The following is a 14,338-nucleotide window of genomic DNA, read 5'->3' as shown; positions in this document are numbered from 1 at the left end:
ATTTAGATGGATAGTTTAAATTCTTTACGGCTAGAATAACAGAGGAGGGTTTGACTCCCGTGGCTGGGAGCAGAGCTGTGCTGCAGCACGCTGCGAGGACACGGGGAGGCATCCGTTCATCCTGCAGAAGCAGAGCAGCCCGGTGGCCCTGGGCCACACAAGGGGACAGAGACAGGGCCGCCAGCAGCTCGGCCCTTTGTAGGGGAGACCCTGCACACGGACACAATTGTGCCCTTGGTGATTGCAGAGGGCAAATGAGCTCTTGGGGAGCACAGGGTTATGCTTCTGCCTCCTTCTGAAAAGGGCTATGTAAGATTCAGAGAGGAATGAGTTGCCGTTCCCTTCCCTGCCTGCTCTCTCTCCTCTCCCTGCAAAGTCAATTAGATTCCCTCCCATTGTTAAATAAATACCTCCTTAACCTGCTGCTAACAACGTTTCAATTGATCAGAGTTGGCATTACTTTAGAAATCCTATATGAGCTTTCATCTTCGTGCTGGCTGAGTTTTGCATTTCACTCATCTGGGAGAGCGAATACCATTTCTGCGTATACCTGATTATTTCAGACACCCTAGGCAGTTCTACTTTTTCCAGTCCCCTGTGCTTGACCTAGTAAAGGCTGCTGCAGCAGATTGCAGTTTAGTTTTGATGACCATTCGTATGATTTTTTTTCTTTAATTACGCAAAAACATTTCTTGTTTGCAGCTAGTTAGGGTTTCAAGCCCAGGGTTTCAGCTGAATTTTTAATTTAATGCACAAAATTATATACATTTGAATATGACACTCTTCTGCATGCAAATTAGATATCCAGACTGTCAGACTGGCTACGAGACCGTCAAACCTGTTATCTAATTGCTCACAGTGCTGATTGCCTTCAAGTCCCACAGATATTGCAGTCTTTCAGCACCTTAGAGCATAGCTTACCGGGTTATTGTTTATCGTTAGACTTATGGTGTGTAAGACAATACTAATATTGTATATTTTGATAGCACTGGACTATATAAATATTTTGAATTCTGTTTCCTAGTAGATGTGCACGAAAAATAGGTATGCATCATCTAAATCTACAAATTTTAATGGTAGTCTGGAACACTTCAATATTAACAGTGAAAGATACATTCAATTTTGCAGTGACAGTTACAAGCAAAATTGTCAAGTCCACGCTGAAGCTCCTTTGAAAATCTGGTCCAGTGGTTTTTGTTCTTTACACATACAGTTGACAGCATCCCTTTTAAATTATGATTCAAAAATTCAAACTATCACTTTGCCTAGTGAAAAGACTAATAGAGAGCCAGGGCTATTACAGAGTCTTGGGAGAAAGCTGCGGGTAAATGCTGTCATAGGCTATACGAAAAGAGAAGGTTGAGAACAGCAGCAGGGACAGTGTTTTTGTGCTATGAATGCCTAGCAAAGAGAGTATTTCTGACTGATTCTGGCATGTGCAAGGATTAGTGGATGCATATATGCATGAATAAGTGAGTGGGATCCATCTACCGTGTGAAAATTCTACCATCTTATGCTTTAACATGCAAACCGAAATCTGATTGAATATGCAAATAAGAATTGATTTTGTTTATTATCCATGAGTAGCAGTTCTTCACATCAGGAAATTTGTATTTTTGCCAACATATCCAATTATGAAACATGCCCAGTCTATCAAATGCTTCAGAGGGCCGGAGAAAACCGTACTGGTACAAATGAAAATTAACTCTGAGCTGCCAGTGTTCTCCCATTCTTCATACAACTTTGTGTATTCCGCTGCAGAGAAGATCTAAATAGAAATGTGTGGCCTAAGCCTACAGATCTCAACTGAGATAAATAGTCCTTATATATGCAAATAATCTCACTGATTTCAGTGAAACTGCTTGCTTGAGTAAAGGTTTGTAAAGTTGGACCCTTGGGTTTTACAAGTACTGATCTGTTTAATCATTGTAAATGTGCATCTGGGGTGCATTAAAATTCTTGTGCCACTCATTTTCTTCCACTATATTTCATTATAAAGAGATCATGTCATAATAGAACACTGGCATGGGCTTGGTTTTCATCTTGCACGTTTCTTACGCTAATGTAAGGCTACCTCGGTTTCTTAGCAAAAATTTTTAAATTCAGAGCAGAGCCAAGCTCCTCCTTTAATCACACTCCTTCCCAAGAAAAATGAAACTACCAATACTGAAAATCTGTAAACAACTTTATTGTTTTTGCTTTTGTTTGTTTTGTGCTTTCCAACATTTAATATATATATAAAAAAACTTGTTAATGTGGTTCTTTAGTTCATTAGATGTGAGCAGTGCTTTTGGGTCATATTCTGGGGAATTTGCTGGAATTGTTTGCAAGAGGTGTATCTTCAAATTAAATTCAGTGGGGATGATAAATAGGCAAGGGACCAGGAAACCCTTCCTCTTAACAGCAGTCTCAAATTGACCTTGCAAATATGCAACCATATAATTTGACGAAAATATACAGAAATGTTAGAACCAGAAATCCGTGTATTTGTATGTTTGCTTGCATTGGTGCCAGCCCCTATAGACGATCTGCATTTGGAGACAGACAGAAAGCAATGGGAAATCAGTTACTGGTATATTCAGCACAAAATTGAAGAAATGTGTTGCAGTGACATAAAAGGTGCAGTTGAAAGGCACAGGTGTTTTTTTTATTTGCTTTTGCCATTTTACTTCTGGAGATAATGAAATGAGGCAGTTTACTTTCCCCCTTTATTTAGAAACTCTTTTCAGTTTCCAATACTGTAGAAAAATGTTTAAATTAAAATAAGCTTTTGCCATTCAAAGTAGGATCAAAAAGCACTAGAAAAAGTATTTTTCCTGCTTCTTTTGAAAGAGTCCTGAGTTTTATGGCTTTTTTTCTTTTTTTAAGAGAGAAGCTAAATTGCAGACTTCGAACCAAGTAAAAATTTCTGTCTCCTAGTCTGAAATACTTCAGTGTTGTGGCATTTTAAGAATTTTGAATGGTGAATTCAGCTTGCTATTCTACATGTTTAGTATAATAATTTTTTAATTTTTTTGAGATGGGAACTGCCACTCTCTTCCCATATAAGACGTAATAGGAAAAAAAAAGTCCAAGGATGGAACACTAAGCTGTTGAAACTTGGAGCCAGTGCCCTTACCACAATGAGTACTGGGAAATGCTGGTATTAAGGGACTTCACCAGGAGTGGTGAATTTTGTGGCTGTTTTCGATCAAATGAAATCAGCACTTTGCCCATCTTTTAAAAATGTGAAATGACTTGTGGAAGAGATACAAACCAGCAATTCTCATGTGATGCTGCTAGGAGAAGCTAATTTCACTGAGAAACCCTACCAAGCAGTTGACTGAATAGCTCAAAAATCTCCATGCTCTTTTTTTTTTTCCCCCTAAGGATAATGCTGCGAAGCTGTTCAAAATTAAAAGTAAATCTCTCAATAAAGAGACCTTGTTCGCAGCAAGCAGGAAGCCTTTGGTTTTGTGAAGAGGCACTGTACAGTTTATATTTTTATTAAAGATTACAGCCGAGCTGTTTGAGTCTCAGCCTGACAGCCGGGTTCGCCGTAAGCTGCTCTGTGCGTGTCCGAGGGGCAGCACCGCATGGACCCGGGTTTGCAAGGATGCTGAAGGCATCTGTAAGGCAGGGGAGCAGTGCGGGGTGGAGCGCCTACACAGGCTCTACATCAGATTTAAAATCCAAACTCATGTTGCTTGCTTTCCGCCCTTCTTTTTGTTCGCATGTTATGAGGAATGGGTGTCCTTCTTCCTCCTTTGCGTGTTGGAGTTAAAATGGTTGGTATTTCTGAATAAGCAGCCTGCCTGCTGATTTGCTACGTTGTTAGGTTACCTTGGGCTCAATGCTACCTTAAGTGGTCCAGCACAGCTAGAGGGAGGCAAGATGTGCCAATTAGGATGAAAATGCAATATGAATAAATAAACTTCCTCTTTCTCTCATTGCATCAGACTGGATGTTTTCAAGCTGCCTGTGCTGAGGATCAAAACCTGATCTTTCTTGCATCTCAGGCTTTCTGTCCCGTTTTTCCCTTTCTCTGTCCTCGCTCCTCTCCCCGGCTCCTTTGTCCCCGCGATCCTGCACACCTTGGCTGTGAGGCTGCGGGTTCAGGGGCGGCAGCGCGGCAGGGCTGCTGTGCCACATCCTCCCCGCTGCTGCCGGCTCCCCGGCCTCGCCGCTCACAGCCCTGCAGGCTCCCCCGCTCCCTTTCCAGGCAGGAATTAAATGGGTCACGGTGCCACCAGGACTTGAGCGCTGCTGAAAGGACCCGCGGGAATCGAGTGTTCTTCTGGGACAGGCTGCAGTTGTGGTGACCAGACTGTGATGAACCCAAAATATTGACGTTTGGTGCAGGGAAGGAAAATGTCAGCTCTTACTCAGGTTTATTTAGCCTTTAGGCTTGTTCGTTGTTTATGTTCTTAATTCCGTTACTAAAAGGAAAAAAAAAATCTGAAATATCCTGATCCTTTGAGGATGATTTTGTTTTAAGTTAGAAATGGGAGTGGGGAAAGAAGTGGCAGTTATTTGATTCCAGATGACTCACAAGTTCTACTAGATTTTTGGTAGGGGAATATATATTCCCATTGTGCATTTTGGTGCATCTTCTTTGAAAGCCCACGTTTCCTTTCAAATGCTGATTAGCATTCCTCACGTGTTGTACAGAACAGCACAGAAAATGCATAGAAAGTCTTACATTCTGCCAGCGTGGCTTAGCCTGTGCAGAGCTAAATTTGCAGTCAGTAAAAATTCATGGGGATACATTGCCCTTGGTCAGTGTGCGCTCCTCATATCGACAAAGTAATAGCTGCTCAGGCAGATCAAAAGCAACACATGCCAAGCCCAGGAAACTGAAGGCTTTTCAGTATTTTCTTTTTAATGTGCTACTTTCCTGGATATTTATAACTTATCTATAAAGAATTGTTCTGCAGTGAAACATCAAAAGACATTGTTGAGTAGATTTCAGTCGCAGAGCTTTCTTTGGGTGACTGCATGAATCCCCTTAAACTAGTACTGGAAAATAAAATTAATAGATACTCTGAAGATCGATCTGTCCATCTGATTTTCTAGTCTCCGTGATGTTCTTTGAGTACAGTCCTGGTTTCAGTATGAATAACAGTAAATCAATTCTATTTGCTGAGAGGGAACATAACATTTATTGATTTTATATGTGGTGATATTTATGTGCATATTGAGAATCTTATCAACAGGGAGGTGGTAACAGAAGTTAATTTTGTTTTCAAAACCAGCAAGGTCTCTAGTTGTTTAGACTGCTATAGTTTTATGCTTAGTTCTTGCAAAAAATTTATTTTTTTAGTGCAGGCCTGGTGACAACCTGTTTATTGTGTTGAAACACAATTTCGAAGGCCCGTGTAACCCCAAGTAAGACTTCATCTCCACAGAGCCGGGGACGGAGCTCTGTGAACTCAAAGACAGGATTCATCACACAGTTGTGTCAGAGTTTCTCAGACCCTCTAAAATAGCATTTTCTGTTCTGACATCACCTTAGTGCCTGCAGAGGATGTTGAGAGGCTGGTGCAGGTCAGGTCGCCTTTCCTGGCTGGTGGGTTTTCCAGTCCAGCTCCCGCGGGTGGTGGCAGCCCCGGGCGGTGCTGGTGAGGTCTGGGCGTTGTGGCGGGCAAGGCGCTGGGACAGGCTCTTACTAGGCGCGTGTTTTGGACCAGCTGGGAGGTGTACAACAGCCTAACCTGGAAGCTGTGAATGTGGGCAAGTTCGTGTTTTTGCCCAAACGAAGGAGCACGTGGCACTCCCCATGCTGGGCACCATGGCCCGTGGCTGTGGCCTTCATAGACATCCAGGAGTCGATTCACTTGTTTTTTTTTTCCAAAGTACTTGCTACGACCACGATCCCACCCTTTCCAGTTACTTGTTCCCTGCAGCCAAAAGCTACAAATAGCCTGTTCCAGGAGTCCTTTTACAGGCACACAAACCAGGAGGAAACTCATGCACGTAGCTGGGTGTGTATAAACAGTCACAGCACCTTGGCCACCCAGTTCCCCACAGCCTGATTTAAAATAATCTCTTGGCAAACATCTGGATACACGCCAGATGTCCAGAGCATGGGATGTGTGTGTGATACTTGTAGCTGCTGCGTTCTTTTTTCTGCAAAATGTCAGAGTAATGGAAAAGGGAAGTTGCAAAAGGGTTTTTTAATTTTTCCTTAAAGGTGTTTGTTCTAACGATGATGGATCAGTAGTGTCCTTGTTCTTCAAATGGAGCCGTCTCAAGCGTGAATTCAATAGGCAAAGAGATTCAAAACTAGTAAGCAGGGACTTGAAAAAGGGGTGATCCGTGAGCGTGACACTCCAAGTGATTTGTTGCAGCATCTTGCAGAATTCCAGGCTAATAGTATGCAACTTTCTTATTTTGAATCTAAACCAGTGTGGTTTCTCAGGCTTCACATTTATGTGCTAGACGTAAGCAGCAATCCCCCCGTCCACCCCGTACACACATTTTCAAGCAGAAGGATGGGTCAAGTTGTCAGCTGTTGTAGGTTTTTGCTGCTGTGGTCGGTGAGGTGACCTGCCGGGCTGTGCAGGACCAGGACCCGCAGCGTTCTGCCCTTGCTCTCCGAGGCTGTTCTGTTTTGGGTTTTGCTGTCTGAAGATTTACACTGAAGGGCATTACCGCAAGGACTTCTGAAGCAAACCAAATAATGTATTTTGGGAAACCACAGACCTTTCAAATATAAACGCAGTGGGAGATCCACAAAGAAGATAAGTGATCCCAGCACAAGAAATTTGGGAATTGCATGGAAGCAAACAGGAATACTTCTGGACTGGCAAATTTCAGTGTTTGGCGTGGGATTTCTCAGAGCCTCAGAGATGTCATGTGTTGACCACTTCAGATTTCTTCTGCTGAACGTTTAATTATGTGTATAAGATAATGTGTCTGAGTAAGGAGCTTCTCCAAGCTGGCAGATGCAAGTGGGAGTTTCTTATTAACAACTCTGTGTTCTTGCACAGGCTTTAACTGATGATCTGTAATAAATGCGTAGTTATAAGCATACGTGCTCCCGTCTCAAAAACAAAACTGGGAAAACTATTGTTGGGAGGGATTAAATTATTATTTTAATGTAACTACAGCTTTCCACAAAGAAATCATAATTAAAATAACAACTGCCTGCTTGCTGGCAAAGCTGTCTGCACCACCCATTTCCATGAATTTGTATTCAAGGTGGGGGTTACAAGTCTTGGTCGGAAGGGAAAAAAAAAAGTGCTTTCTAAAGATTCTTGGTAAATAACTGACTTTCAAGGTTCAGTGAGCAGCTTAGAGAAGTTGCATGTCAGATAGTGCCAAGAAGTAATTGCAGCATTTAAAGAAAGGTTTGGTCACATTTTTAAAAAAGATCTCATGGTTTGCTATGGAAAATGGACATTAGTTAAATATCCTCCTGGGGAAAACAGCATTTACTTTCAGGACTGGGTAGCATTGACTATATTTAAATTATATAAATTTACTTTTGGGAGGCATGAAATCTGATCAGATTCTAGTCTCAGTGATGTTGGTACAGATGAATAGTTACCAAACTGACAGAGATGAAGATACGGTCCTGCAGCTTTGCTCTGGACTATTTAACAGCGTGTTTCCTTTCGCTGACATTTCACATTCACAAAGCTTGTCGTCCAGTCTGAGCACTCCCCTTAAACACTTGGCAAGGAAATATTCTCATATGGAAGGAGACTTTGCCCAAGAATGTTTGTGGCTACCAAATGTTTAGATGGGCTTCTGAATTTTCTGGTTGTTTTCGCAGCGGACTAAATTAATTGGAAATCAGCCAGAGAGACAGCAGAGTCCAGTCTGTAGTTGAGCAACAATAAAAGGCTTTGGAGAACTTTATCAAAGCTTCCATTAACCTCCTGCTGATGTCCTCAAACAGGATTTTTTTGAGAGAGTGGAGACACAAAAGCTGGGCTGCACAACTGCCCCTGTGTGTCCATTCAAAGGTTTTAAATCCGCACAGTTACTAATTAAAATGCCATGGAGAGTAGCACAAATAAACATCACCAGTCCCTGAATCCCCAAGTTTCTGCCCAGGCTCAGAGTTCGGAGGGCAGGATGCTCAACTGACCCCCCAAGGGTGGGTGAAGCAGCCCCCTTTGCTTCAGACATGCTGTCCTTGTATGAGGAGTTGCAAAACCATGTGTTGAATCCATCTATATGCGTGAAGCCGTACTCCCAGAATGCCATCCCAAGGCAGCCTGCAATTTTTAATTTATTTTTTGCATAGCATTGCATTGAACCAGGAGGACTAAATAGAGCTGTGGCATGCCTGCTGGATCTCTATAATCATGTTTGCCAGATTCTGGCGGACATCAAAATGCTGAGCACACGAGTGAATACTGCTCCTTTCATTGAGAAATGTCACTTCAGATTTAGCCCCACGTGTGAACAGGCGTGCAGGGAGCGCTTTATTATCATGGCAGGGCTCCAGTGGGCTTCCCCTCCCAAACAAAGCAGCCAAATGCGTGGCCTCTATCTGCATCTACTTGAAGGATTTCATGGCGTCTCTTTAGATTAAGGTAATCTGCCTTCATTACTAAATTCAAGAGCCAGAGTCCCAGAGCTCTCAGTAGTGCACTCCGAGAACAGATTCACAGCTTCTGAAAGTTGTGATTTTTAAACTAATAATAACAAAAGTTGATAGTGGGTTTGGATTTGTTTTTTTTTTTTTTTTAATGTGGTCTAGAGAGATGTAGGAAGCTCAAGCACTTTGTATTTTACTCCTCTGGTCATTTGTAGTTCAAAACATCCCTTATGGAAGAGTCCTACTGTTGATTTGAAAGGAAATGATAACTTTTGTCTCAGCCTTCTGAATCGTTTTTTCTGCAGAATTTATTAGAATTTTTATCCCTGCTATCGAATTCTATCACCTGGTCTTAAAAAGAGAATTGACTGATTCTGATTTTTTATTAAATACTTTTACTGTTCCATAAAATCTCTTTGGTTTTGTCTGTATTAAAAACCACTGAAGGTATCCATGGATTATTACAGACAGAAAACCCCTTAAACTGTAATGTGCTTTGGATATAAATGTCTTTCAATTCCATGGATTACTGATGACTAAAAGGAAAGCACTGAATTTTTTAATTATCTTTTTATTATTTTTAATTTTCTATGTGCCATTAAGTGGCTCCATCAATAAATAATAGAATGAGACAGTTTTGGCTAAGCAAAATAGGAAGGTATAGTGGGCTGGAAGAGATGTCTCATACGCGAATTGAGCTTTGTGTGGTGTCCATTTATTTTAGCAAACAAATAAAGGCATGATTTCAAGAGAACCCACAACGACTCCCTGGGAAGATTGCGCTTGTCTCGATAACATACTGCGTTTTTAAATCTGTCCTGTGAATCAGCCTCAATTTATCTTTCTTAGCATTAGCGGGAATGCAGATGGAATGGCTGCAGCCTCCCTTCTAGTTTATCAGGATATTGTGCATGCACATAAATAAGACAGAAAGCAACTGCAGTATGCAAGTGGCTGAGTGTTAAATCCCGTGGTTTTGGGCTCTCTGGGTGCTCTGGGACAGGGCAGCCGAGGGGAGGGAGTTCTGCAGGAGCTGCAGAGGCTCGTGGCCTCTCCATCGTGCTCCAGACACAAAGTGCAAATCCAGCGGTGCCTTTCCAGGAGCGTTTCAGCCCTTTGCTTCGCTGCTGCCCGTGCTGAAGGTTAAAACTGCAATTATGCTGGTGCTGGGGAGAACTGATCTGAAGAGAGTGGACTGGGCTCAAAGGGAGGCTTCTTTAGCACGGCTTACACAGGTGGCATTATTCTTTAACCAGAGAATTTTTTCATTTATATTTGTTGCACCTACAAGGTGTGAACATCACAGGTTGGAGGGGCTCTGTAGCACAGGAGTTTCCTAGCTGATTTTCAGTCTGACTGATCCGTAACTGGAATTTACCAGCTTCCTCTGGATCAAATGAGAAGATAATCAGATTTTTGGACCTGTCGATGACGAAACCGAACTAAAACCAAAACCACGAACCTTACAGGGAGGAGAGACCTAACACTGAAAAGTGCTTTGCATGGTGTTGGAAGAAGAAATATTTTTTCAATTGCAGGTTTGGAACGAAGATTATATTTTTCTTTGCAGTCCCCATGCTGTGTACTGGTGGGTTCCAGCCTGTGATACCTTTGGGGCCCTGGTGCGGGGAGCGACCCGCTGCAGAGATCTGCTCATGGGGGCTCAGGTGGGATCTCAGTGTCCTCCTGTCCTCTGTGAATCTGAGACTGGGCATGCAGATCCTCACTTGGAATACAGACCCATCTATGCAATTGCTGACCTGGTTTGGGATTATTGTTTTCACAGGACTTTATTTGCCCAGTCTGTATCTCAGTACTCCTCTGGGACATAAACATGGCTGATTTCTTTGTACAACTCCAAATGTTCATAACCCCATGAGGTTATTTTTTATTATTATTTTTTTTTTTTAGAATTGAAATTATTCAGACTTTGTAATGGCCCTTGCATTGCACAGGAAACTTTACCAATTATCTTTCTGACTGTTTTCCACTGAGGCAGCCACCTTTAATATTTAATTGCTTATTCCATTTGGGGTTTTTCTAATTGACACCATTTTAAAATGAATAATGCACTAGTTTTCAGTATCTGGCATAAAACCAAAATAATGAAACCCATTTATAAGTTTAATTGTGTGCCATCTATGACGTAATCAGTTACTGACATCATGAACTAAGATTTTAATTTTAAGGTTTATGTGTTTCAGGAAGCTTAAGACTTCCCCAGTTTGTCCCTCATCACTTTTTTTTTCTTTTTTAAATGAACAACAAACTTCAGGTAGCTTTGCTTTTTGCAACAACACTGTGTTCAGAGTATAGTTTTCTCTCTCATCGGGTCTATTTATGATTTTTAATTTCCTGAAGAAATCTGCCTGTTGCGGATGGAGGAAAAGGGGCTTAATTCAGTTCCAGCGAGAGGAGCTGGTAGGAGAGCTCTGAGGGTGAGAGTCTGGTGCGCTGCCGTCCGATTCTCTGTGGCACTTTTCCAAAAGCACAGAGTATCTTTTTCCCCTGAAGCAAGGGAAGGTTGGTGGGGTAGCATGGCAAGGTGTCTTGCAGCATCCTGGCAGAACTAATGATCACCAAGTGCTGCCAGACCAGTGTCCTGCACAAAGTGCTACTAAGTGAGCCCAGAAAACCTAAACCTTGATTCAATCTCAAGAGTTTCTCAACAGCCCAGAGGCAGAGATCATGTCATGTCAAATCCATCTAACCTTTGTACAGGAGGTACTTTACCGACCAGAGTTCCAGCTGAACACTCTGAATATCAATTATAATTAAAATGTATAGGTCATCCAGCTGAAATGTAAATACTTTAATGGCAAAACTTCTGCACCAGCCTCCTTCCGTGTGATGGAGCTTAAAGTAAATAAAGGTGAAGTTCCTTAATTTTGGTGGCTTGGAAACAGTTTATTACTTTCAAGTGTTAAGATGGGAATTGTGATTTTTATTGTCAGGTGAGTCCTGGGTTTTGATTTGTTTGAGTGCTGCAGGCTCGGAGGGGAATGACTGAGACCCATCCTGCAGTTGCTGTTGGAGCCGTGTACCACAGCTGAAGTAAAATGTTTATAATTTTATTATCTTTTCTTTCTCCAAGATTCTTGCCATTTCTGACTTTGGGTGATTGATCTGAGAAACCCAAATGGCAAAGTCTAACTCTGCTATTACCGTAGCACTTCAGAAGTCAGGATGAGACAATGTGCCCAAATCTATTTATTAAAATAGTGAATGCTGCTTTAGCAAAATGAGTCATAACATTTTGTTTGTTTGTTTAGAAGCTACTTGAGTATTTCCAAAGCGTCTAAATGGCATATAGGACGCAGGCTGGATTTCAAAAAGGCTTTTAAGCAGCTCTTTTTACAAAATCTAATATTCTTAATGCTGAAAGTGAGAAAGGAAGTTATTTAGCACATATATATATCATCTACATGTCCGTGATTCAAGTAAATAAAAAGTAACTGTGTGAGAACCAAGGAGAACAGCATTAGGAGATGTGTCGCTTTGGGTACTAAATAACACATTTGCCCCATAGTGGGTTGAGCTTTACACCATAACTGTTGGGGTAACCATATGCTCAGATGGCTTTGTGGTAGGGGTAAGAGAGCACCAAGGAGCAGAAACGAGGCTTTCTGTTAACAGAGACAGACATGAGGCATCAGGTGAGACCTGTCCTTTGCAACGTGAGACAAAGGGTTGCCCCTTTGGGATATTAATTCAGCAGAGTCAATATTTTTGCTATTCTTTTATGGATTGTTGATATGCTACTGTAGGTGGCTGGAAAGCTGCACCCAAGAAGTGGTTTGCAGGGCACAGATACAGTAAGTTATTTTGTTGGTCCTGTACAATTTAAGAACAGCTCTAGCCCCTCGCTCTGTTGACCCATGAGGTCTATGCAGATATGTCTTAATTCTTCTGACTGTGGGCAGGAGGATGGAAATGGGAGGAGGAGCAGCTGGATGGTTGCTTGGCTTGAGGAAGGGCTTAGAGAATGGGACAAGGGTTTCATTTGGGGGATCTGATGTGTCTTTGAGGGTAGCTGTGATTTTGTTGTGGAAGGGGCTGGAGGGAGAGCGGAAGAGTTTGTTTTGAAAAAGCAGCTCAGCAGATCCTCCTTCTGTGCAGCAGTACAAAGGTGAAGCACAGGCTGTTTCTGGGGGGATTAGCTCTGGTGGCTTCCTGGGAGGAACAGCAGGGTGTGTGGGCGAGGGGATGGTGGTAAGTGGGTTAGATTGCTCCAGACTACTTATTTTGAGTGGTCGGGGAATGCCCTGTTTCCAACATGGTTATCTGTTTTAATAACTAGAGGTTATGGTCTCTAGTATCTCCTTCTGGCTCCCCCAGAGCCACTGTACCCTGGGGTGCTGGATGTTGTGTCCCAGCATCAGTGGTTTCTGGCGGGCTGTGCTTGCTGGACCGGCGTCTGGGAAATCAGAGGATGATTACAGCACATGCTTCCCAGAAGTGTTCAACCCACATTCGGGTCATGGGATCCTACCTCTGAGCGCGACTTGTCTGGGCCCTGAAGGAGAACTCTGGGAGTTACAGGAAATCTCTCTTTGTCTGGACTGCGTGGCCCATTTTCTCTGCTTCTCTCAATTCAATATAATGCAGTGGAGCATCGGTGTTGGCTTCTTTAGGCTACAGAATTTATTGTTGTTTATACTGGGTCAGATTCTAACCTCAACTAGAGGGAAGAGTAACTGCAACGTGACCTGCTTTGTGACCAGCGGCTCCAAACCCGCTCAGGTCAGACAGCTGCTGACTAATTCCTTGTTTTAACAAATTGCTTGTACCTCTAGAGTTTCTTAGAGCAATTCACAGTGCCAGGTATGTTCACCCTTCTTGGGTTAATCATTCTAGTTAAAGCATTTAGAAATGTTTCGGTGGTTGTAACGTTCGGACAGATTTTTATAAATTGCCTTCCATCTGAAAGACTTGTTTTCCTGTTTGTTTTAAACTGGCATTCATACACACAGGAAATACACAGTATTCTGCCATGTTTCTGTTGGCAGCTATTAAGTTATCCTTGTCAGAACCTGCCAACAGGATTTTTTAGCAAGCTAACAGAAAGAAAACAAGCCATTCTCAGACTAAACAGACCCCATGCTTGAGTTGTAATACAGATCTCTTGCTAAATGCTATGTAGAATCTATAGTCTTTTGGTTTAAGGCAATATTTGGGATTGCAGGTTGCAGATTCAGATCTTTGGAGTTGCTCCAGACCTGCATTGCATTAGCTGACATCATTATTTGGCCTTCAGAATTGGAGGGCCAGTACCTGAAAATAATGTTTTGCTGTCAAGGGCTAGTCCTCAGAAATTAATACCCAGAACGAGCCATCTCCTGGATGTGCAAAATCTTCTGTGTCACCCCTGTCTCACTGCAGTTCTTGATGTAAACCCCAGGGAACTGTGGCCAGACCTCAGCTCCTGTAGTTGTTTTGAACTAAATTAGAGCAGTTCTGGTATGCTGAAGTAGCCTGGGCTAAAACTGACACAGAACTGGACGTGCAACACAGAAAACACACAAGCTCTTTGTGGATGTCTCCAAGAACTGAAGCCGGGAGTAGGGTGGTATAGATACAGCACTCTAATAATCCTCAGCTACTACTATTTGTTGCTGCAATCAGCCTGGGTTTTCCTTCAAGCTTTTGATTTGATGCAAGTCAGAGCCAGCTTTTGTGGTTTGGCAAGATTTGTAGCTCAGGTTCTTTTGGGAGAGGCAAGAAATGAAAACTTTAAAACAGAGGAAATGTTTAAAACATAATAATGCTGTGTTAACAGTCTTTAAAATCTCATTTTCTAGCCCC

At 42.3% G+C, this 14,338-nt stretch overlaps 1 protein-coding gene across 1 annotated transcript in view; it reads left to right on the top strand.

Annotated features, from left to right (window-relative positions):
* Nucleotides 1-14,338, top strand: part of EPHA4 (EPH receptor A4) — a 103,397-nt gene that overhangs the window by 55,412 nt on the left and 33,647 nt on the right. The window lies entirely within an intron of this gene.

Source organism: Caloenas nicobarica, chromosome 8, assembly GCF_036013445.1.
Source record: "Caloenas nicobarica isolate bCalNic1 chromosome 8, bCalNic1.hap1, whole genome shotgun sequence".
Taxonomy (NCBI): domain Eukaryota; kingdom Metazoa; phylum Chordata; class Aves; order Columbiformes; family Columbidae; genus Caloenas; species Caloenas nicobarica.
This window is presented reverse-complemented; position numbering and strand designations above follow the sequence as displayed.